Genomic DNA, 25156 nt, shown 5'->3' with positions numbered 1-25156 from the left:
TATATCCTCGCAAAGTATACGTTCTTTCATAAAATAACCATCGTCGATAGAATATATTCATCGGTGCTTGTCGTTTATTTTAAGAGGAAAAGAAAAAGCAATAACCAACGCTATCTGCAGTTTAGTTGAAACAAAGCAACGAACAATGCCCGTTACGGCTTGTCATTTATTTAAAAAGCAACGGTATATGCGCTACTTGTCAATTATTCGAGAAAAGGGACAATAAATGACACTGCGTATCGTTTGTTAAAGATGAGACTAGGTTTTTTTTCCAAGACGTCACAATATACATATGCGCTATCTTTTGTCGTTCCCAATAGAAGTCTAACAGGCAATATCGTTCACTTCCATTACTAACCCACCCTTTCTTTCCACGCTTCTGTCATTCTTTTGTCGTTCTCGCGGCACCCACTTTCTGTTCCCTTCCGCCTCCCCCTGCCATTCTCTTTGATTCGTTCTTTTAACCGTACAAAACAGTAACGAATTCATTGGACAGGTGGAATTACTGTCTGAAGGGTGGCGAAGCGTGTCGTTGTTTTCCGATTCGTTGCGATTTCCGATTTCCGTCAACGTCCTCTGTTGCGCCTCTCTCCCTCTCTCTCTCTCTCTTTCTCTTTCTTTCTCTCTCCCTCTTCCGTACACGCCGGTTTGTGTTGACCAGATGCGCAGGATAGCGCGGTATTGCTTTCGTCCCTCGTGTCTTCGGCAACGGCCAACCGGTTTTGTCATAACCATGGAAACTTTCTACTGCTATCACGATTCACCCCCGTAAGGAAGATTTCCAAATTTTACGTCTCAATTGCCGAAGTTTTCGGGCTACTTGGTACGTGATATATCTTGGACGATGCGACGTGTTCGTTGAAATTGTAAGTTTGATTGCTTGAAGCAGCGGAGTAGAGAAGTGCGATGAAAAATGATGAATAGACTGAGGATTTTTGTGCATGTTCGTATCTCTATGAATGTTGCAACTTAGAGATTTGTTTAACTTGGGCGTTTTGTACATTTTTGTGTAATGCGTATACGTATACCTGTAAACTTTGTCCATTTAACACTGAAACTACCAAAATGGTCGAAATAACTATAATTCCTCGTAGTAATTTTATAAATTACAACGGTGCATTTTTATGAAGCTTTTCTTTCATTTCAGTGAAACTTTTTGGCGAAGTATTTACATATTATTTTATATAATATATTCTATATAATATATGATATCCTGTTTTTTTCTTTGCAATATATTTTTCCATGTAGTTTCTATTGTAGTTTCTATTCTGTAATAATTTACATATTATTTTATATAATATATTCTATTATATAATATATAATATCCTGTGTTTTTCTTTGCAATATATTTTTCCATGTAGTTTCTATTCTGGTTAGGGTTAGAGTTAGGTGAAGCTTACTAGATTTCAAATTTACTTTAGTCATTGATAATTCGAATAATCAATGCGCAAGCATCTATCTAATAATAACTGCGAGCAAGTTATACAGAAAATTGTAATTCAAAAGTTATTTCTTTACTTTCTACGAATGACAAATAAACGTGATATTCGATGTTGACTAATGAATAGAAAAGGACATGGATTTTTTGTCAAAGGTATATTTTACCAATAGGAGATGAGCAGTAGAGGTAAAAATGTATCGAAGGTAACTGAAATTCTTTCATATAGTATAAGCAACGACAAACGCGTTGCTTTTATTGTCGCGCAGCATGCGTTCTTTGCATCTGATGCTTCTCGTATTTTCTACACTGAAATATCGAAATTCTGCCCCGCGCACGGAATAATATTTTTCTCGCGTATTTTTTAAATCCTTGCAAAAAAAATAGAAAATATTTACAGATTCGAAAAAGGTTCTAATAAATTTGGCACAGCTCTTGACGAACGTCAACGTATTCCAAATTTATCATTATGAATCTCTTCGTATTCAGGTACAAACGTTTATTTGATATCTTACTGTTTCAATAAAATATATCGCACATTTCTATCGTTACAATTAAACATCGATTCATACGCAGAAAAGATAACAGAACTTTTATGAGTATAACGTAATCTACGTATATTTAACATTATTTATACCTCCGCATGCGCGGATCTTACTTCTATTCCACTTTCGTGAAATGACTTTTATCCTGATTCCTCGAACCAGATATCTCACGTTCTAATAAAAAGACGTACGAGAGATACCTCGTTCGAGGCGAGAAAAAGACTTAAGGACCTAACCTTTCCCGTCTTCCGGAAATGCCATAAACATACTATACTATGTACTAATACTATATGCTATCTACACCGTATTTCGTTTCCATGGACTTTTGTATTTTTACCGTACTGTATATAATTTTAATTTTATTCTAATATCGAAACTGAGTATTTAATATTCTAATTTGATCATTGTCCCGAGAATACTATGACAAAAATTCCTACATATGACGAAGAAAATACCAACCATCTTTAGAGCTATAACAATATTTTTGCCGAAGGCCGTAAGTTTTCCGCTTGAAACACGCGATATTTTCAATCTTATCGTTCGCTATCTTCGAACAAACTGTCCAATGTATCTAATGGATATCGTAAAAAATTCCGTCGAAATAGTACGGAGAAAGCGAACGATTTTAAAGGGCCGATGGTATCAAATCGTCCGGCTGTATTTCACCTACGAATATCGTGGAAATCCCGTTGGCTTTGCAAAGCTTAGGACTCTCTTAACGTCGAAAGGTACCGTCTGCAGATGCAATTGCACGGAATCGCAAGCCGCGACTCCTGCTGCCGCGCCGTCGGGAACATCTCTTCAGGAACTACTTATCACGATCGTGATTCTCAACTTGCTTCGTAGATCCTAGTTTGAAGTAAGAATAACGCACTACGTTGTCAGACAGGGAATCCATGATCACCCACAAGCCATGGATACACAAGGGAGATATAGCAACCGAGAGTTAGACAAGTAAAACACGATCATTCTTGCTCAGACACCGTTGCAGGCTTTGTTTGAACACGCACAAGTAGAACAGGGTCGTTTCTATCTGAACAAACAGAATTGTGTTTAACATTGGAATTATGAAATTCAAAACGATCCGGATTTTTTATCTTTCCATAGCCTTTACTCTCTGGATCTTTCGTTCTTGCAAAATCATGAATTTATTATCATTGGATTACTTTAATTGGAATCGTTTATACAAAGTATACTTAGATACGGGTTAGTGGCTAAAAATACGATCTTGGTATAATGTATTTCGTGTACACCGCTTTTCAATAGATCACACGTGTAATATTCGCAAGGGAATTCTGGTATTTTCGAATGCGTGCTAGACAAGTTCACTCGTATATTCTCCGGTGGATTAATTAAACTTTGGGTATAATGCGTTGAATTCTCGACAAGTTTATAATCCTCAAATGAAAAAAGTTTGGGCTCTATAGCACCGATCGATGTACGAGCGTGATTGAGCCTTCTTTCGAAAAACGTCGATCAAGTTTTCGAAAAGAAACTTATATTTTATCGAATTGAATATTCTAATTTAATTGAATATTACACTTATTATTATTCAAAATTGTCTTTCATCCAGAAGTTCACTTACTTCCACCGCGTGAAATCTTCATTCCTTAAAATTTAATTTACCGAAAAACATTATGCTAAAGGTGCATGGTTATGCACGGATTACGTTGATGTTCCAAATTTTCAAAAATTCTTTGACTGCTTCTTTATTCTTATTTATTTATATATATTATTTATTCCGCTGCAGAAAATGCTCGTAAAATCCACTCTTCTATAGAATACAAAGCCAAAGATACACCACCTGACAGACTACATTCATCTTCTGAATTTCCAAAAATTTTCCTGCCACCTATCTAGTAGAATCTTACTCCCATTGTATGAATTGTATGAATTTGATACATCGTATCCCAAGGCTTACTATTCGTATAAAATACAATACCAAAGGTATCAAAATCATACTACTTCCTCATCCTTAAGTCACAGATACTTATTTGATAATATTAATCGGCAAAAAAAAAGCGATCTAACTAGCTAATTTCAACCTTCGTGACAGTCGTCCAGCACGGAATTGCATCCGGATCGACCATGCTCCGTAACGATTCATCGGAAAATCGTATCACGTAGGACCTATGTAATCCAGTATCTATTACAGAGAAACGCGGTGCAGCGTATTAATGTTAATCTCGCGTCGCAACTGAGAGCTGTGTCGGACCGAGCGTTCTCTGCCATCTGTAAAATACGTTGTTCGTGTACGCGTTGTGTTTGCACACTGCGAACCGTATGTAACCATGTAAGATCGCGGACAGTGTGTAGGATTGCCTGTGTCTACCATCAGCGTATCTGCCATAAGCATCCTGCATCTAGATCCTCGTTTCACGTGAATCTAGCCGCGTCAAGCTATGGTTAGAAACTGATATTCTGATATTCACGCACGCAGATCTATATACATGCTCGACTTATTTACTACATTTATAGGAAATTCGAAAGTGCAAAATTGCACATGACGCAGATAATATGAAAAAATATATAAAATATCCAAGGTATCGCGATTTTTATAATAATTGTTAAGTGAAACAATCTTCTACCCAAGTCCTATTTTTTTATCATGACATCACAAAACTGTGAGTTCGCATAAAAATCCGCGGTCTATCCGTTACTTTGACGAACTCGATTCGTTGGACCTTGCCTGTCGATTCGCCGGAATATGCATCCAACGTAACCATAAGTTCGCGTGAACGCACGAATATCGTAAGATTGCGCCCGCCGAAATGCAACTGCACGCTGTTTTATTCCGTTGACGCGTGTCGCAAAGGGACGAGAGACGATGGAGATCGCACGGCTGGCCGAAATTTGCATGCATGAATGTTTGAGCAAAGTGGGAACTTGCCGTGCTCGTGGAAAGGCAGTGAAACGGAAAATTGAGCGAGAACGGTGATAATCGGACGAGTTGTTGAGCGAAAACGGCCGGCCAGGAAAGCAGGAAGTTGTTTGGGATACCAAAGGATTCTGTGTGTCGTTGTTAGACTGTTAGATATAAAATGATTCTCTGGCGGTGTTCTGGTGTCTTGCGCGATAAAAATGTACGGGATTATGCACCAGCTTTCGCGAACCTAGTGTTTTACGCGATAAAAGATTTTGTAAATGACGAGTGATTTACGAGCAAAGGAGTGGAAATGATACGCGCGAGGTTGAAAGTATTTTTGTTGAAAATTTTTTCCTATCTTACTGTTGAATCGCGGATGTTCATAGAAATTCGTATTTTTACACACATTGTTAAGTATAGAATATAAATAATCAATAGCTGATGTCTCTTACAGATAATGAAAACAAAAACGAGCGAGAAATTTAATATTTCAATATATCTCATAATTAGTATAAATGATCAATGGCTGATACCTCTTACAGATAACGAAAACAAAAACATGAGAGAAATTTAATATTCCAATATACTATTCCATGATTATAGAAATAAGACTGTAATAAAAGAACGCGTTATAGTCTAAATATTGTAACGCGAATCCCAATTTTCACATTTTACAGATTTTTGCAGCTGTACTCGTCCTGCGTATTTATTTCGCTTTCGATTAATTATTCACACTGCTAAAATTCGTAAAAAATTTGTTTTCTTGCCGTAAACGTCACTGCACGTTTTCAATCTTTTCCGACATACTTTTCAAGAAGTATTATGTTGGAAAGTATCAGCGCCGTAAAATTCAATTAGCACGGAGAGAGGACGAGACTCTGCTAGTCGCTAAACTTTCGTTAATAGAAATTTAAAACGGATTGAAGCGTGTAAAAGTTCATTGGAACTTCTGTCTTATATCTTTTTCCTCGAAGGAAGCTTCGCGCATCATCGAAATTTTTGTAGGGGATTAAATTCTCCGATAAATCTATCAGAGAATCGTTCGAACAGAACTGTTAATATCGTTTTACAGAATATTATATGATCAAAAGAGTTAAGTCGAGGAGCAAGATACAGATCCAACAACGCGTTTCGTTCCATTTATCTCGTGTCAAAACTGAAATTTCGGAACGTAATTTTATCACTGGACCGTTTATATCACGAAACATGAAATTTCACGGCTATTTTCAGGCAAACGAGTACTTTGTCTTACGCGAAAAATTACTTGTTACACTGGCTATGACAATATGCTTTATACACTTCACTTACGCGGTGAAAGAAACAACATTACCATTAATGTTGCAAAAATTTACCTTTGCCGTGAATTTAGACCTCCTTTTTCAACCGTGTTCCGCAATACTTATTCGTGAGAAAGGTATCTTAAATTAGTATAATCATTTTTTCCTGAAAATTTGAATTTATAATCACTGATTTGCCTCCCTTCTTTCTATTTTACACTCGTACAAATCGAAGTGAATAATGTTCGCAATTGATGACAGGTGGTTCCACCGATAACGTAGAATCTCATTAATATTGATTTGATAAAGAACTACCAATGGAATCACGTGGTTCATAATGGATTCTTTCACCGATTTGTTGAGCTTGTATTCGAGTAACAACAGAAAAATTCATTCATTCATTCTGTCGATTAAGTCACGACAATCGGAATTCCAACTACATCCAAATGACTATAATTCGCAGTTAATTTCAATTTAATCATAATGCAGTAATGTATTCGTAATTAATTATATTTTGAATTGCGAAAGTTTTTAATTTATTTTCTGCTTTCTTAAACTGTTCGCTTTGTTCCACCAAGTGTACATTTCACATTCGAATAACAGTAAAATAAATAAAAATGTAATTTACAAAATATAAAAGTAACAAAACCATTTGACCGACATTCCTTAATGTATTATGCTAATAGCATTCTCGGGCTATTTCTCCTTTTTGCCATATAAATTTGTCCTGGATCTTGGAAAAACAACCAGTAATAACATCCAGTACGATAACGTCAATTTCACGAGCGTATTACGATTGAACAAGCATGACAGAATATTTCTGGTACGCGTTCGATTGGTCAGGAAACGCTTGTCATGCTCACTGACTGGATTTTCACTGGAATCGGCACCCCATGAAAAATGCAACACGATGGAAGATCGCCAACGGGAAAACATTGGTAAATCGGGAAGGTGACGGCGAACAAGTATAAAAGTCGACATATGGACGTGAGTTTCTATTGTTTACGCGTCACGTTGAGCGGAAATACGTTAACAGGCCAGCAAGGGACTCTGACTCCTGCTTTTCGCTAGCTCCGCATCGACAATACGAAACGATCGACTGTTTTCATTTAATATACAAGGAAAATATAAGATATGTTCGTGTATTAAAAGGTTACGGTGTTTATGGTTTATGGTTTAAATATTTTTGTTTAGCATAGTGCCAATATTTTTCTTCAATTATTCTCAACATATAATTTTTAATACGAAGGAAACTATATTAATTTATAAAATGGAACGCATTTTTATAATAAAGACTTCTTCTTTCGATTTCTTTTTTTTTTTAATTTCCCAGAACTCCAACTGTATAATAAATACAGCATCGACTGTTTGTTTTGCGTCGACTTCGAAACATTTCACGCAAGTCCCCAAAGTTCTATAATTCTTCTTCGAGTTTCTCAACTTTTGAGCTATCGTAGGGTACCAAAATTTCGGTCGAATATTCCTTCTAAGACCTACGAGACGTTCTTAGAAGAGTGTGATATATATAGGTATAAGATTATCGCGGATCGTAACTTTATAACCCAGTGGAAGCAGCTTGTCTAATTTGGTCTTCCGGCATAATTAAAGCGTGATAACGTTTTATGTCGTGTGCTGTACATACGTTCCAAACTTCACGAAGATCACGTAGAAAATGAAACGTAAGTCAAACATAAACAACAGTGACAGAAAGTGCACATGCGTGAATTACACGGTGAAGTAATAGAAAGGCGTACGTTGAAAAAATGCATGTGCACTGCTCTACGCTCATCGTACACTCGACAAGCTGAAGCAGCACAGTAGATCGACAACTGAACTGAAATAATTGCCTCATGATCAAATGATATTTTATTATAGAGACTGGTCTAGCGTGATTCAACGTTCCATAAAAAATACAAAATATGACACATTAGTTAAGAAAATTAATTGCAATCGCAAGAAATCGGAGTGGAGTGAAATCAAGCTTCGCGATTAAAATTTAATATTGCACTTAACAGTGAATTTTTTCACCCGATAATTTATAATTTCCTTCCACCTATAGATTTGCATATATCTGTACGTGTGTTATACATTTCTTCGTTCGTATAAATAAGCAAATTTCAATCCACGCTGAGTAATCCGCTTCTTATTTTTGCTAATAGTTTCTGGCACCAACCCGAGAATCTTCGCGCTGTTTCCAAACATCAAACGGAAAACTGTGTTCGCATGGCAGAAAGCAGACGTTCTAGGCGAATTTGTTGTTCCACGCCCCTTGTTCCTTTCCATCTTTCAGCCAAGAATACATCCGACACCATTTGTAGCGTGACGCCCTTGCTCTGTCGTTTCCCAGGGGAACCTGGGCTTCATATAATTACAATCGTACAGCAGAAAGCTTCCGACCCCGTTTCTATTGTCCTCTGCAACGACTTTCGCTCGTTCTTCGAATAATTTCCTCCTCGTGCTGCTTCCGGCGGCGTTACTTCGTATCTCGCGTCGCCTCACAATGTTAATCGGACAATTGCTGAAGATGAAGTTGGAAACGAAAATCACTGTCTCTGGCGTTCCAAGAAATTGTAATTCATATAATTCTTATTTCTTTATGATCCCTTAGTCTCTTACACCATGTTGAAATTTCAGCAACTTAGGCTATCGTGAGATTTGATAGAAGTAAAAAAAATAACAGCTATAACACGACTTTAGAATGAGCCAAAGTTTTCATACAATTTCAGTAGCAACCGATGGTCTGATTCAATTTTAACGGTGATTGAAACTTTGACGCAAAGTCGAAAATATGAAAAGAATTTAATGTTCTATTTGCTTTATATATATTCCCTTAATATCTTAACATTTCTTGAAATTTCAAGAATTCAGACTATCGTGGGATTTGATAAATCTTAGAAGTAGCAGCTTTCATATAGATTTAGAGCGAACTAAAGTTTTGTTACCATTTTAGTATGAACTAAAGGTCTGATTCAATCACGAAGCTTTGACGCAAAGTTGAAAATATGGGAAAATTTGATGCGCCAACGAGATCAATGCGATTTTCGTCGAATTGAAACCATAGTTCGTGAAACGAAGACGAACATTCGCGGAATTTCAACTACTTAGAAATTCGTTAGGGTGAAATTACAGTAATATTTGCTTGATTAGTTGAATCGATCACGAATCAAATTTGTAAAATTCGACGCTCGACTAGCGAGGAAGTGTGACAGCAAAGTGAAATTTCGAAAAAACCGAAGACGCTACGTTTTTAAAGTAAACTGTTTAACGATACTCGTAAGTTCTCGTTGATTGACGCCGTAAAGAGAACAAAAATTTAGCTAAACTCATCGCTCGAGTTTGAAGATTTATCTTCCTTTATGTATCCTTTTTGAACTTTCCTTGCGCATAGTAATTACTATGCTTACAATGCATTTTTTTAATGTCTATGGAAGAAACGGCTTTTTATCTTAAAAGCTACCAACTTTTAATAGAATATTTATAATTAACAAATATATCTCCTATATCTTCCTATTCAATCGCTATAAATTTGCCGTAAAATGAATATAGTATGCGATGTCTATAATTAATAAACACATTTCCTATCATGTTCAATACCTACAATGATTTAAAATTAACTAAAATAAAATTACTCCAATAATAACGCAATAACGTACTAAAAATTCAATTATGTAATAATTGTCCCCTCGCTAATTATAAATACCATGCATTGTCAATCTGCAACCAATCGTGCGAATGATCAAATATAAAACTGTCTCATTTTTAACACGTAAGTATACTTCGTTTGAAACATAAGGATAAACTAACATAAAGAAAGCGTCGAAGACCGTTTTTAGCAGATCCAATATCTTTTCACTGTTTGTGCAGAAAATATTGCTTGCCAAACAAAAACAAAGTGGACCTGAAAACTCTTCCATGCTTCGTTTATTCGTCTATTGTTAGCCATTCGAGAGTCGATGCCTATCGAGAACGAAACGAGAATACGGTTTCGGTACAAACGTCAGAGCGGCTAGAATTTCAGGAATTTCGTCGCGACTTTTCGGTATTCGCATGGCGACACGATTTCCTCGCGAGATCGATAATTTCCTCAATTCCCAATAACCGAGGGCAACCTTTTTCACAGTCGGTGTGTTTCGACGTTCGCTTAGAAATCTGAGAACACAGTGAACAGAAAGCTGAATCACAGAGAGTAGAAGAGAAAGGCGAAACGACTTCCGGGGAGGATGATCGAATGAAATAAGATAAATCGCGAAAAGAATGACACCGTGGATCCTTATTCTACTCCTAAAGTCAATCGGGAGTCTCTCGATCAAGAACAAAATAGAACGACGCGAGATTCATCGAATACGAATCGAAATGACACTCTCTGCTTTTCGATTTCGCGATAGCGAAATAGGTATCGTTCCAGAGGGACACTTGAACCGTGCAAACGTCCGAACGAAGATTAAGTATTTGTTCGTCGATACAGTTGATGTTTGTAATTGTAATTTTCTATTTATCGTTAACAGCCAGACAGAATATCACGATAGATCTCTCGTCTGTAAATTTATTCTCGTAAAAGTATGAGTTGAAACAGTGACTAAATTGCATATGTTCGTTCAGTTTCATATATTTGTGAATGATTCATTTCTCTTCTTAAATATTATAATATCGTTCGTGCCAAATATAAGTATAATACATAGACTGTCGAAACGCGGAAACGAAAATTAGAAACATTTGGAAGAAATTTTGTTCGCCGACTAAGTTGATGTTACAACCATACTATGTTATGATTCATCGGTAATAGATGGTCGGATCGCTACAATATATTTCCCATCTGTCAGTTGCGTATGTTCCAGTAAAAGTATAGCTTAAAACATATAAAATAAATGATATGTATAGCGATATTCGTGCAATATATCATACTTGGACATATTTTGCACATTATAAATATTCTGAACATTATTGTATCTTGAAATTTCATACGCATACGTAAACATCAGTAATTCAATAGCGATAATGAAAATAAAATTAAAAATATGATATAGTATATGAAATTATCCGTTTAATTTTTGAAATCGTATCACGCGTTTATTCTATATCTCTTCGTGATAACACTCGATACTTTAACTGAAAATTATCTGCGCTGCATATTTCACGATAAAAAGACGTATATTGTTATTTTAATGTAGGGACGAAGAGGATGAAAGTAGAGATAAAATTTGGTGATGTTCGATACCTTGTCGAACTGCTGACATTTTTCTAAAGATTTGAATGCCGATCCCTGTTAACAAAGTTTTCCCTTCTGAGTAACCTCAAAGGATTCCACGTAGGAGAGAAATATCCAAAGAGAGAACGAAAGATAAGCGAAAGAGAAAGCTTTTTCGTGCCGTGGGCAATTTAGATTTTGTCGAACAGCTTTGAGCGAAGTGTCGACCCTAATTCTGTGACCCGGAGAAACTTTCGGGTTTACCTAAATTCTCAGGCGCTCAAAAGTTTACCCCGGCGAAAATATCATAAAAGGAAAAAAGGAAACAAAAACATGACGCTAAAATCTACGCACTTGACTATAAAATATGGCTTAAAGGAATCGCTATTCATACTTGAAACAAATTTATACTCTTCCTTGGATTATTCTATGTCATTTCAATGATCGAAGCTTCTATACCATTTCCATTTAACTACTCGTAGACGTTTAATAGAATGTTTCAAATATTTACTCAAATTTAAAAGTGGGTCGTTTCTGTTTCTTCGTTGTAGAAGAAGAATTCGTAGAATACGAATTGAATTTACTTTAACATCAAACATAAAATCTAGTTTATTTAAAAATGCCTTCCACGTTTACACTTTATTAAATTTGTCTCCTTCTTTCGTTCCTTTCCTCGCAATCTCTCTGTCTCTTGCGTTTATTCAAAAGACGAGGTCGAAAATATGAGGATATCATCTTCGCGTTAAAGAAAGTTGCACATTTTTCGTTTGAAAACCGGCCGAAATTAGCCTCGTCGATAAGAGAATCCTTTTCTCGTCGTTAATGCATGAAAGAAGTGACGCATTCGCAAAAACGCAAAGGAACAATGCACTCGCCACGCAGCATCACAGTCGTTCAAACGTCACGACGAAGAAAAAGAAAAAAAGGAAAATCTCAAAGCCGAGTTAAATGCCAGCGTTGTTTCAACTAAAATTACCGCCATTAACAATTCCTTTGGCAAACATTTCCGCTCACTTTTTTCTTGCTTTGTCGTCGATACTCTCTCGTGCAGAACACACGATTCCGCGTGGAACAAACATCGTGCAACGAGGGAAAACTTTGTTCAACAGTTGTGTGGATTTTACGGCGTGCAAGACGCTCGCATCCTGTGTGTATTCAACGAGCGCAAAATAATCACGCGTGCTGCAAAATTGAAGAATTTCGGATGGCGTGCAGCACCCACGTACCTGTTATAACGACTTCAAACATTTGCCTTCCATTCTGATCTTCATTCCTGGAGTGTTTGCGTGATTACTCGCGCGGAGGTACAGATGTAAACATTCGTACTCAATTTCGCTTGTCGATGAATTTCCAGACGATTTTTTAACAGCACGTAAAATAAATGGTATTGTTTGGCTAACAATCGACAGGGGTATCAATGGAAAATCGAATTCTCTCGTGATTAATGTCCTGTTTTTTTTTTTTTTTTTTTGCTGTTTCTAATCAGTTTGATTATTGAAAAATTCGGTTTTAAAATTCTTTTTCTGTCATTTAAACGATTAGTATTACAGTAATTTGCGAAAGAATCGAATTATCTTTTCGATGATATTCTGTTCGCCTTTGTTTTTATTTCTTTAATTTTTAAAACAACGTGATAAAAGATTCTGCTTTGTTAATCGTTTCGATTAGTTATTGTAATAATGACATGCTTTGTGAACGCAGGCCACGCAAGAATACTTCGTTACTACGATAAAATAGTATTCCCTTCATAAATATAAAATAGCTATTTCATGCTGCTTTCTGCTTTTTCAAAATAGCTAAGTTTTATTTTAAATAAACTGGTTTCTGAATTTGAACCAGCCTTCTTTGTATATTTTTCTGAATATTTTAGAATATAGTATACTTTCATATTTTCTCATGTTACTTTCATATTTTCTCATGTTACTTTCATAAAAAATAAATAAGCTAGTTTAAAGTTTCTACGTCATATTTCAGTCAGTCTTCAAACGAAAAATATGTTATTTTTAGTTAAAGAAGAAACTCGGTTAAAAACAAGCATACACGTTCTCAAGTCAATTATAAATCCGTACGAATTTGTCTAATAAGTCATAGTGGTATTCTACTTACTCGATGCCAGTGTAGAACTGGGCAATTTCCACTTGACTTGTGCCTGACCACGAACGGGGTCATACTACTTGTAGCCGGGCAATGAGGCACACCAACTTTCTGTCGAAATAAAATTAACATGTTTTACGTTAATTTATAAATATCAAAACAATAGAAAAAAAGATATTACTCAAAATATCATTAATAAAACATTAATGAGTTTTAATTGTAAAGTAAAACTAATCTTACTGCTTTTATTCTATACTTTATAAAACGTAGCTATTACATTTTTATGTACGTATGTCGTTACTTCTTTTAAATAATAAATCGTGTCGTATTTAATATCAGTGCTGATTTATTCTGATATATTTTATTGTCTATAAATCAACGTCAAAGATAATATGTAAACTTCGGGAAAAGCTGATGGTCAATTCGATGAAAAATAACTTGAGTTATAAAGATGTGTGTAATTGTCCGCCGACTATCCAACTAATCGAACTTTCTTTTCATAACTTCAAAGATGAAAAATACTACGAGCGAGAAGTCGAGGTAACAAAGTGCATCAGATCGCGCGTTTACGACGTCGAACCAACTGACGAATTATTCATAGGAGAAAAAATATATCGCGCGATATATTATTCTCAATTTATCGACGAAAGGCGCGCCTTCGTGAGAAAGGAACTGCGGCCATCATTTCTGAAGTAGCAATATCGAACTGGCTCTTTGTGGACACGTAAAAATACGGTCGCTGGCTGCGTGATGACAGTTCGATTTCCTATTCCTCTTGGCATGCTCACCAAAATGCGTGCACGAAAAGATTCATCGATCTCTGGAATCGTGGCCCACTATCCTGCGCCTGCTTCACGACCCATAAAGGAAAGAAGCACCTTTTGCTTAATTCGAAATTGGGACTACCCAGTCATCAGAATGTCACGATATTTTTCAGTTTCCTTTTAAATGTATTTACACCGAACCACAGTACGTACTCGGAATTTCTAAATACGTATTACTATAATATCGTATAGTTAAGGAAATGTATCGATTATTGCGAAGTATTACGATAATCAGAGAAAAACTAGAGAACTAGAACTAGAAAATTGTGAGAAATCCCTAAATTATTCTATGCATTTGCATCGATATTCTAAGGGAACAACTTCTCGTATTTAATTTTAATTTCAATTCTGTATCATATTTGAATAACGATTAATTTACAATTTCATTATAGTATGCAATAATGAAATTATCGAGGTTGAATGAGAGCGTGAATGAGAAATCTATGTAAATCAATGTCACTTTATAGCCGGTAGGCAAAAATTAATAAAATATACATATATGTAAAAATGAAATTAAAAATAGAAGCGGAAAGGATGAAATTAGTAGAAAATTTTACAATTAATTTTATTACAGACCCTACTGCATGGTCAATATTTCGGAACACGAACATACGAGATCTCCGAGGAAGATAAATTCACTCTGTCCTTCGTCTGTGATTTTAGTTACGATAGTTATTTTTATTTTAAAGTTACGAGAGGGTGTAAAAAATTGTATACTTCTTCTATGGTAAAGCGAGTATATCCTAAAAATAGCAACCTTGTTTAGTACGAATACCGTGTCCGAAGAAATACGAGAACTGTGATCCTTGTTCTTCTCTATTTCAGAACTTTTAGACTACGATAAAGAAAATTTTTGTAACTCTAGAAGTACGGAACTCTGGAGAATATCTTCTGTACAGTATACGCATAAATCCGCCGCGACTCGAGGCACGTCCTACAATTTTTCAAGTCAATGAAACAAAGTAGATGTATAATAAAACGGAGATCGATGAAAAAATCTCGATCGAAGGTTGTAAATAACGTTTATTCGAAAGTCCAGTTATTGTTACAAATAAATACGGAATAATTCACACTTCGGTAAGTAACAATATTTATTAAAAAATCCGATTACCGTTACAAATAGACTCGAACGAACAATTTCCACCTCGATCAGCAATAATATCTCAAAATTCAGTAGAAAAATTTCGATCGTCCTATGGTCGTAATTCTCTACGGTTTCAAATTGAAGAAGAGTGAATCTCCTGCAAACAGCATCTGCACTCTGTTGAACTGGAATTCGCAAAAGCAATTCCACGAGAACAGCGAGATTGCAGAAAAAATTTAACGCACGAAGAAAAACGTCTGAAAACCTTGATAATATACCATATGATTTATTTTATCAGAAATATTAGAAATTAGGGTTTCCAATGATTTCTATCCTATATGATAAGTTTATCGATACACGGATCTATTTACAATAGATTAAACAGGAAACGATGATAATTTAACACGAACCAAATACCGTAATGTGCTATAACTAAGACAACTAAATAAATAATTCACAACTCACAACTAATAGTTTACAACCCATAACAACTTGGCAACTCAACTCTCGACTCCTCGCAGCTCGACTCTTAGTTAACGACTGCCGATTAATTCGTCTTTCTCCCTTAAGCGTCCCTTTGTCTTTTCTCATACCACCACCACGTACGTGTTCCGTAACCGACCGCGATCATAATCAACTTCCGCGTAACTATTCGACTGAAGGACAGACGACACACCGATAGGTCGTTTGGGCCGTTGAAGTTTCCCGACCTTTTCGGCCTGTCGGCACTTAGGCTTTCTCGCAACATTGTTTATGGGTCACCCGATATTTCTTAGGCAATCTGTCCACGATACTACAATATCCATAGACGATACCAACAAGATGTTGGGAAACGAAAAGCTCGTAAAGATGAAAATAAGAATCGACGGTAATAAACCTCAAGGTTTTATCCTTATTTTCACTGAGAAATAATAAAAGAGAAATCCACGTAAAGGGTTCAGTTGGGAAATTTAATTGTTTTGAGCGACAAGTAATCGGAGAATCAACAAAAACGAAGCATCGCAGGAATAAAGTCTCTCGGAAGTCGGACCCTTGGAGCTTGATTTATCTCCAGAGTAGAGTTGATAATCGCGTTCCTGGAACGCGTGGAACTTGGACAGAAGCGTCTGACCACTGTCCCCTAGGCATTTATTCGTTTAGCCGCTCGGCCGAACCCGCGCACGACCTTTTAGGGTCTCTAGACCAACAAATGGAATCCCACTCTTTACCATTGCAGATGTTTCCTTTCGATTCTTCTTTTCCAATTCTTGTTTTTACCCCGAACAAAACGCATCCGGATTCCAGCAGAATCAACACGGAGTCGCGTATGTTCGTCCTCTTCACTTTGTCAGTCGCCGGCATTCCGCAACACCGATTTTTAATCACTGTCTTGTCGATAGACTGTGAACTTTTATGCAACTTCATACCTCTGAGAATATACTTAGGGAAACAGAGGCTCGATACAAAATTGTTTTACGTATTATCAGTATTATTATTGCCTAGTATTATAGAAAGTATTATATCACGCGTTTCTTCGTATTGCGTGCATTCTGCGCAATTTTCTACCATCGAGTTCCCTATAGTGAAAGCAGAACTCGGTAAAAAATTGTTTTACTTGCCAAATATAACGGAAAGCTCTATACTTTGGATATTTTACACTGCCAAATTCCTCGTAAATGCACAATACCCGCCACTTAACGATCAGCGAAATAAAAGAGAAAGAGTTTCAGTGAAATAAATTTCCTTGTATATCGAAGCTTAACTCTTTGGTCGTGTTGAAAATATTCTATTATTCGAAGGATTGGAGTGACAAACGACTGGTTGTAATGAAACTTTAATTAAAACCGTTGAATGGACGGGATGGAAGTTGGTTTCCATTACAATGAAATGAAACATTTGGACGAACGAATGCACCGGGGCTGTGCCTGACTTGACAAGCAGAATAAAACAGTAGGTAAGCGGGCAAGAAAAATGTGACTGTGTTTGGGTAGATGACCGGAATAAAATCTTGCGTGGCCGGATAACTGTGTCAGAACCGTGTCTAATCGAAATGATAGAATAAAAACGTGCCTGAACGAACAAGAAGAATAGAGCCGCGTTCGGTTGGATGGGTAGAACAAAACCATAGCTGGACACTGGTAAAATCAATGGAGACAGTTATCGTAGCAGCATGTTACGCGTATTGCAACATGTATTAGGTTGTCCAAAAAGTTATTTTTCGTTTTATAAGGAAATGATAGACGCACAATGTTTTTTTGTTTTATATTAGTTTATTGAATTATGCACGAACGTAATAATAGAAATATAAGGAAATGGATCATAGCTAACTCAATAAAATAATATAAAACAGAAATCGTTGTTCATCTATTATCACTTTACGAAACGAAAGATACTTTTCGAACAACCTAATATTTCGCGCGCGCGTTTTATCGCACACGATTTTTCTCAAATGTTGCCAATGATTAAGTGTCTAATTATCGTTTAATTCTTACTTATCCTTCGTTGGCTCGTTATTAAACACGCGAGAAATGCTTGGAAGTGGAATCGAAATGTATCTGACAATGGAGAAACCAACGTCAGGAATAGAGCGAAATTTCCTAAAGGCGAAATTTGTTTGAAATTGAACGAACCGAAATTGTAAGGAATAGTTAAATTTTTTTCATTGAGGTGTGTTGAGGTTGACCGATAGAGGGACGAGTGGATGAATTTGTAATAGAAAAATATATTGAAATAAATATTGGTATAAGTACAGGTATAGTGTATGCTGATCCAGATCCTCACTCTTTCAGTGTTACGATACAACTAGAAGAAGGATGATAGGGAGCACGTACATATATTTATAGCAAAGGACATTAACAAAAAGTTAACCTTGGTGTGTAGCTCTAGTTGAGGGCTACAAGAAACAGCAATAGAAATCTACCTGTAGTTCTGCTGTTTCTAGACCTTGCAACCCGAAAAACAAAATTTATATTCAAGGACACAACAATATGGACCTCTCCTTATTTTCCATTTTTTTTCACTAAATTCTATTCTCTTCGTAACAGCGGTCTCCAGGTCACGGAAATATGCAAAAGAAAAAGGTGCAGAATTTTTCTTGAAGTAATTGCTTCAACAAGGGGCAAATATAAATTGCGTGGAACGCTTCGAAAGCGATTAATATTAAACTAATTGATAAAGCCGAGTCGACGTCACCGGCGAACGTTAATCGTCCATCGTTGTTGCGTTCCGAGCATTTATGAAAGTTTATTCCCTGTATTGTATTTTCACGAAATTAACTGAAATTACAACCACAATCGTTTGCTCGCTGTTTCTATTAAAAGTTTCTCTCCGTTATTCTCCGTTATTCGATATTTTCTTTCTCTAACGAAAGAAAATTCTGCCCATTCTACTTCTTTGTAAACGACGTTACAAAAGCGCGAATGTTGTGCGCGAAATCCTATCTTTCTCAGATAACTGAAACAGATATGAAAATTACGTGCAAAGTCACGCAGAGAATTTTCAACGCAATTTTGAGAATCGTCCATTATAATTGAGCGGTTCGTTTCGAAACCAGATACGAGCTTCATTGTTGCCAGTACGCCGTTCTAGCGTATGGTTTACATCTTGAAGAAGCATTTTATTTTCGCCATGGTAGCTTTTGTTCTTTCCTCTCACGTCAACGTCAATAAAGTTGCCATGCGTGACGCATTTACCATGCAATATTCCGTATACGTGAGCGGGCTTTCGGGATCGTTTCAAGCCTCTCCTTTCTATTTCAATGATCTAGCAAGCTTCGCGTAAACAAGGCACAGAATTTCGAACACGACAGAAAATGTTCTTTTCGCTCGTAATTTGTAGGGAACTTTTTGCAAAGCTATCGAACCTTTGGCGAGCAGCTGGTAAATTTTATTGGAACGATTTCGCGAAATGCAACTGAATTTTATAAATGACGCCGTTGCGAAACTGGGACGAATAAAAATGGAAACAGTCGATACCGGGTCAGTAGGATACTCGGTTTCTATTTGCGTTTCCAGTTAAGCACCGATGTAACCGAATTAAACGAACAAGGTACCCGCACCGACCTGGCCAGCCGCCTTCAGATTCTGTTTATCCATTCGCTTCTCACGTACTCCAACGCTTAATTAAAATTCTCACCTGCCGGAATCAAATTGATTAAATCGGAAATCCCAAATTGAAATATCTGGGCTGAAATGAATTATGGTTTTCGACGAGCGGTCCGTGTCATTCGATTTCATACTTTAATTTACGAACGCGACGATATCCGTACCGTGTAATCACCGCTGCAACACGTAATTCATTAAACGTTCCCTCTGATTTTCAGATTGCATTCCCATTCTTCTCGTAATTTTATATGCAACCGGAGGAGAAAAGGGGGAACGGTGTTGTACCGTAGTTTAAAATTGAACGCCGAGACGAGAGAATTTGAAACTGGAGGTTGAAAGCTTGTCCAACGTGCAAATTAATTTAATTAATTCTGTACCCAACAAAGGTGAATACTCTACTCACTCGTTTGCCTCTCGTTATCGTCTCTTCTTTTTTAATGATTCTACCATCCGTTTCGATAGGATTCGACGCGAGAGTGTTACGTTTCCAGGTTGAGTCTTCTTTCTATTGTTCTTACGTTTGAAGATATAAACGGGACAAGAATTTCAGTGAAATCGAAATTTTTTAGAGAATTGAGAATTTTTTAGAGGTAACATTCAACCTTTGTGTTTCGGTGTCTCCAAGTGGGATTATACCGCTTCAATGGTATCGTTGCCTGTATTAGCCACATAGAGATCGTTTACCAAGTAAGTTACAAGTGACAAGTCGATACTCCATTTATCAAGACTTATCGTAGAAACTGTTTTTATATTTACAGAAGACATAAGCAAATAGAAAGCACTACAAAGCTGTTTTATTCGGAATTTACTTTCGGAACTTCAATATTGCCACTGGTATACCATTTTCCATCCTCTAGTTGGTTTTTACTTTCAAAACTTCAATATTGACACTATATTTATTTTTCACTCTGTAACTCTTGCTTTTAAAGCTTCAACGTTTTCACGCTGTTACGCTATTTCTCGATCCACAGTCAACTTAATCAATTGGATTTTATACATTCGTGCGATACGGTACACCTAATATGCAAAAACGTATAAACAATCGAAGGTACAGTAGCTGCTACAATATTCAGTAGATAAAAAAATGTTCCACTTAAATTCTCCGTTTTTTTTTTATATAGATTCGCGATTATACCATCAATTCGAAGATACCAAAATACTCAGAACGCGCGTCATATCCAAAAATATATAAAACAGATTTTTACTTTTATAAAAACACGAATTTGTATAAATTATCAATACGCATCTACCATCCATAAATTTAACCTCCAATTTGTACTTTAATCTTTAATTTGCAAGCTAATTTACAATTTGTTAAATTATCGGCAAGAGGCATCATCGAATAAGCATTCCGGCCAACGAGAGGATACTCGCGTGAGGGAAAATCGGATCAGCAGCGGAAAGTGATGTTCTGAATGCACGTGGGCGATAACGATACGAAGACAAGATCAGGATGGTTATCCGTTGGAAATCGAAAAGGGGAGTGGTAAACGTAGAACACGAGAACGAATCAGCGAGGTAAGGAAACGGAGAAAGACCCCTTAATACTTGGCACTTTCACAATGGATCTTAGCGGTGCGCGGTGGAATAACGGCGAAAAAAGGAGATATCGTTGGAATGAAAGAAGCAACGGGAATGCGATTCCACGGACAAAAGCAACGAAGAAAGGATGTTAAGCGCGTGGTATTCCCGGGAAAGATGAGGCCTTCGTTAGAGAACATCTCGCTAGTGTTGGAATTCGAGGAAATTTATTTATCAGCTAGAGCTTCGGGTCGTTCACCTTCTAACCAACTTGCACCTTCCTACGTTTTCGCCTGATAAACGTTTCCCGAGCAACAATCCTGCAAAGAAACGAATGACTCCGAGCTGGTAAAATCGTTCGAACGTTGAAACTGTAGGAAAGGAACGGACTGATACGTTCTTGGAAGATGGACTAAATGAATCGGAAAATTGCACTGCATTCTGAGGACTTTAATCAAGCGATAATGGATAAAGCGTCGCGATAATTGGATATACTTCTTCGATATAGTTGTCTCCTCAATTGCTTCGGCTTCGAATTTCTTGTTATTAAATTTTACACCCGATGGATAATTAATGCGATTAGTAACGCGACTTTTTTATACATCAATCGTTGGAACATTGGTAAAGTAAAATAATATTCGGAATATTCATAAAGAAGGAAATGTATTAATAATTACGAAATAATAATTGAAGATTCCATAGAGAATAAAATAAATTCGTCTTTGCAAATAGCGGTGAAATACAATTTTCAGGTGTAAATCGATGCTATCATCGGATGTAATTTCCAACGGATAAACCTTCGATCACCATTGACCCTAACTAATCGTCGTCGATTAAAGGAATCCTTACCTAATGGAATAACATTCTCCTATGCAAACACAAGATTCAGATCGCAAATTCGTCTCGATTTCAATTTCGCGACTTATTTACCCAGAGACGCGTCTCGCGCGGCGCGTTGATCGAGCATCTCGGTAAAATCGAATTTTCCGGCTGGTAAAGTTTTACGGGCGAATTTAATTTTCGTCGATAATACACCGAAAACGAACAAAGGAAATTTCGAAGGCTGTAACATTTGCGTTCAAACCCTCGTCACTTCTGTTGAATTAATTTACCGTGTAATAATTTACTGAAACGTTCGTTCCATTTTTGAGGATTAATTAGTATATTCGTTGCAACATTCTGCTCGATGGTATTTGTACGATTAATCGCGTGCAAAGCAAGCAAAGCAGAAAATATAACTATTCGAAAAAAATATTTCATTTATTTAATTCTCTTTATTTCTGGGGAATTGATGTTGAAAAATTCAGGTTTCACAGAGACGCTTTTTCAACGATTTCTATAAAAAAAAATAGCTCGAATTAAAAGCAAAATAGCCACTCTACTTCTTTCTAGAGAAGAAATAATAAAGTAACCGCAGGAATGAAGATTAACCAACATTACCTTTAAACTAGTTCTAAATCGTTGGTGGAATGTTCTGAATACTGTATGAAGAAACAACGTGTAACCTCTTTCAAACGTCGCTTAAATAAACTCTAAGAAAAATAACACTGATTTCGACCGATTTTATTAGAAAACCAATAACAAATGTTCCATCTATTCATTATTGGTTCATTGGTAAACACTAATCCCTCAATCTAGTACTATATCTTGTACAGTTATTTTTTTTTTTTTTTTTTTTTTACTGTCCTCAAATTTTCCACGCGTTTTCATTTGCAGTTGTTCATTACGTATATTGTCGCTTTGCTAGAATTTCTACAAAATTGACCCTAAGGCTGTGATAATATGAATTGTAATACAATATATACTGTTCAACAAGAAGAATGTCACGATTTTTACTCCTATTTTTAATATTAAAGAACAAAAATAAAAAATATTTTGATACAGTCTATCGATTGAATAGTTCCGTAGAAAAGGCCTACGCGACCCTGGCCACGAGTGTTTGCGGAACACGTGCGTGGCGGGCCTAAGAAAAGACAAAGGGATGCTAGAACAGTCAGTGTCAGTGGAGAAGCCAGAGAGTGTGAATCAAGGAGTCAGAGAGTGCGAGTTGCGTTGTCGAGATAGTATTGCTAACGTTGTCGTGAGAGTGAGGTCCGCGTGAGAGAGAGAGAGAGAGAGAGCGTTGGATCCGTTGTGACGAGAGTTGCAAATTAACTATTGAGTTGTCTAGATTAAAGTACGTTATTGTGATTAGTTCACGATAAACAATTATCGTCCTTCTGTTTAATCAACATCTGTACAATCCATTTATTGTAAATAAATCATCATCATAATAATAATAAATATATATATTTCTGATACTACACTATCAAAGAAATCATTACGGAACGATAACTCAGAAAACGAATGTGACCAACAGGGAGACAATATTCGAAACACAGGTCTTTGAAAATTGCTATAACAGTAGAGAGGAACTGAGATAGGACTGCATCTTGGATTAATCAGTCAAGACCTTGTCCACATTAACGCAGACTCTGCATTAAACGATAAACCCTACCGACTGATGAGGAGAACGTTAGGTAGCAAGTTCTCTTGCTTTCCATATAGTTTACAGAAAGCTCGACTCGTTCGGTGTGCAAGGTGTACATACAGCAAACTTCCTTTAAGCGTTCACCCTATTGCGGCATGCAAGGGAGCGCGCGAGCGCAGCCCTTTAACGTTCCACAGAAACACCAACAACACGGTATACTTAATAATTCGCAGTTTCTCTGTCAGGTGATTCAAAAGTTCTATCAACAATTTGGATCTGGACATAATTAATTACGCATATAATGGCTCAGTTAGCGGATTAAAAATTGGCGAAATTATTGCCTAATGGCTGCGTAATCGACTCCCTAATCCGTGCAATTTGCGCATCGAATTGTGTTGCGAAGGATTTCCAATAGTCGTGTCGAAAATTATTAATACTCTACGCATCGATAGAAAATTATGCGTCTGCCATACGTAGAATGAAATATTCATTTTATAACATCGAATAAAATTTGTACTTTATACTTTCGATACGATAATCCAAATGCGTCTCATTTATTACACGTTTGTTATATTATATGCACTTTGCTATGTTTGATCTTCTAATACGGTGCAGTGCAGGAAAAATTTTCGGAAGCTGTAAGAAGAGGTTCGATATATATATAATACTATTAAATGTATGATATAATTTATAATAAAAGTTTGATAATGTTATTCTTAAAATTAATCGATACGTTGTATAAAATACAAAAGATATACACTTCTTGTACCTGGCAAATATAAGAAAACTTGACAATAAAGAAATAATTATTTTGTCAAACGCCCGTTGTAAATTATATATCATTTTCTTGCACTGTGAAAGAGTTAAAGATATATTTGAATCAAGATTCGAATACCAACGTATTGTCAAAATTGCTTTCAATAGCGATCTGTTGGCATATATCTCGGTACTCTATTTGCTGGACTGTGCTATGAAGGCATTCAGCGCGTCTGGTTATATAAGGCGCTATTCTACTTACGCAGTCAGGTATTATCGGATCATTTCAAATTAAATGGGCCAACAGCTCGACCATTTATACAAGAAATTTCATGCAGCTATATGGTCTGCTAATATATCGTCCATTTACATGGATTTACCATAACGCATTTCGTTTCAGTTAATTTCAATTCATGTAAACCTATTAAATTGAAACTATTTCCGACAAAATTGGTACCAGGATAAAATTTCACGAGTCAGTTATTATTAATGACACGGGCTTTTCATAGAGTACGACTTTATACAGAAAGAGATAATTCAAAATGAAATATTCCTGCGAAATACGGCGTTATAGTCTCGAAACTTTTTCTGCGTAAAAGATATGTTTCCAAGAAAGTACCGGTTTTACAGAGAAAAGATATCGAGCTTTGAGTACAGTCTACGGCGAAACGATAGAAAAGTTCCAAGTCCAAAGAAGATGGAAATTATCTTTGAATATTTTGCTAGTGGACTTCGTGCTATCGAATATTCTATCGTACGAAAAATTCAGTAAAACGTAACCGAGGGATTCAGTGGAATTTGGGTAGTTATCGAGGGTCAGGCAAATTTTGCGAAATAAAACGAAGCAGCGAAAGAGGCCACAGAAATTTTCTGTCACATAATGATAAAACTATTGTAATTTTAGAATACCCGATGTAGATATATAGAGATAAGTTTATAGATACGAGAGGCGATATTCGAGATAGGAAAAGAAGTGGCAAGCACTTAGAAAAATTGGCGATGATACTAAAAAGC

The 25156-nt window shown here is 36.4% G+C and overlaps 1 protein-coding gene across 6 annotated transcripts in view; it reads right to left on the bottom strand.

Annotated features, from left to right (window-relative positions):
• Window positions 1–25156, bottom strand: part of LOC117242097 (glutamate receptor ionotropic, NMDA 2B) — a 314701-nt gene that overhangs the window by 243811 nt on the left and 45734 nt on the right. For all 6 annotated transcript variants that reach the window (XM_033508487.1, XM_033508486.1, XM_033508488.1 and 3 more), the window contains exon 2: window positions 13418–13516. The gene's annotated coding sequence lies outside the window, so the exon portion shown is untranslated. The remainder of the gene's footprint in view (window positions 1–13417; window positions 13517–25156) is intronic.

The sequence above is a fragment of the Bombus vosnesenskii genome, unplaced genomic scaffold, assembly GCF_011952255.1.
Source record: "Bombus vosnesenskii isolate JDL3184/JDL3185 unplaced genomic scaffold, Bvos_JDL3184-5_v1.1 scf7180000016263, whole genome shotgun sequence".
In the NCBI taxonomy this organism is placed as follows: domain Eukaryota; kingdom Metazoa; phylum Arthropoda; class Insecta; order Hymenoptera; family Apidae; genus Bombus; species Bombus vosnesenskii.
The sequence above is the reverse complement of the archived record's forward strand: the minus strand, read 5'-3'. Positions and strand labels throughout refer to the sequence as shown.